Genomic DNA, 2,037 nt, shown 5'->3' with positions numbered 1-2,037 from the left:
TAATTGATGACAAAAGAAAATTATTTTGAATAAATTAGTTTCATTTTCAACCAAGGAGTTAAATTTTAACTCTAAAAAGATTAAATTTAAAAAAAAATGTAATAGTTTGTATTTCAACCAAAAATGGTAATTTTTAATAAACAACAGTTGAATTCAAACAAAGAAATATAAATTTTGAACATAATACATGAATGACGAGCTATCGTCATTTAAGTTTCTCTCGTATGTGCTGGTGAAATTCTCAAAAAAATTTATATCTTAAGTAGAGAAAAATAAAAAAGTATGTTGTGGACAAAAAATTTATATCAAACTACTGCCAATTATTTGAAAAAATATAAAATTGTATACATTTTTGATATATTATATAAACAGATATACGACTTTATAGGATCTGCAGAGGAGGAATTTGAATGAAAAACGTCAAGAATATTTTAAACATTTAATTATTTATTTAATAATGAATAAAGGAATTATTCAGAGATACAAATAAGAGGTTTCGCGTGGACCTATTTTTATATGATCTGTTGTCAGATAAATAATATTTTTTTATAATTTGCGTCAATGACAGAGGCAAGGAAAAGGTGTTTAGAAAAATCGTAAATACTATATCATTTTTTAATATCCGATATCTAATACACCCAACTCTCGGTTTAGGTATCGGGGTATGCCTTACACTGAACTTGTAAGAAAATCGTAGGAATCAAAACGTAAACAGACAGAATCGTCTGAACCGTTTCCTATTTAAATTCATAATATTGCGCAATATACTCGAATGAGTACTCACGCACTGCGGTCCTTCCGAGGCGAAAGTCACAACCGTATCTCGCCCTGCGCGCTCAGAAACTGCGAGGGGCCAGCAAGGAATTACTAAGCCGCGAATTCTTAAATCGAGAGTTGGGTGTATCTTTTAGTGACAATTTTCGTAAAGATCTGGTTGTACTTTAAAAATTTCTTTAATCAATTAAACTCTTTCACTCAGATGATCTTCTTACATATTTTTGAAAATAAGAGAAAAATTTAAATTTAATGATATTTATGGTTAATTAATAATAGTAATGATAATAATGTCGATTTCATACAAACACAAACACACACACAATATAATTAAACTCATGAGTTATTATAGGCGTAGCTTATTAACCATTTAACTGTCAAATAGATCATTTTTATTTTGTATCTATATATTTGATTCTTTCTCTGAAAATTAATTTTTTCAGTAAAAAACACAGAAATGAGTTTGAAAAAAAAATGCTCTAACTTCTGAGGATTCAGTTTTGACAGTCAAAAGGTCAACGTGACTCTTATATAAAATACATACGATATAACGGATACGTCATATTCAATTTAGAAATAGTATAACAGATAGAATTATTACTAAATATTCATATAAATAAATATTAAACAGTTAGACATGTGCATCTCATTAATTTAGGTAAAACTCTCGATTCAATAAAATGAAACAATTTGATTAAATGAGCTGGATTATAGATTAGATTAGAAGATTTTTCCATTGATATATTATCAAATTTTTAAGGTAACTCTTCCAATATCACATATACAATTAAATAATTGCACAAATAATTCTCCCTATAGTGAATCCAAATAACGATCTCATAACTAAAAATATAAAATTCATTTAAATAACAATTCGTGTTTTTCTAGACGACATCGAAACAGTTCAATATTCAATGAAATTTCCAAATGAATAGATTAAAAAGCATTAAAAGATTATATGTTTAAGATTTTTAAATTCAATAAAATTAAATTACATTTTTATTTGTCGAATGAGGATAATTTATTAAAAATTCCTTTACTTAGAACCTGCGATATTTACCGTTCTTTGCGCAATCCAAAACCAACGACGGGGACGTGACGGCTTTCTGGTTCCTTGATAAATTGTTTTCAGTTATTGTTTACAACATTTGTAAATAACTTGGTATTACGAGGGTAGTTCAATAAGTCCTTAGAATGACCAACAGATGGCGCGCGAATCGCTCCAAATCATCTGTTTTCAGTCAGCACCACTCCCGACTAGAT

Source organism: Belonocnema kinseyi, chromosome 7, assembly GCF_010883055.1.
Source record: "Belonocnema kinseyi isolate 2016_QV_RU_SX_M_011 chromosome 7, B_treatae_v1, whole genome shotgun sequence".
NCBI lineage: Eukaryota > Metazoa > Arthropoda > Insecta > Hymenoptera > Cynipidae > Belonocnema > Belonocnema kinseyi.
The sequence above is the reverse complement of the archived record's forward strand: the minus strand, read 5'-3'. Positions refer to the sequence as shown.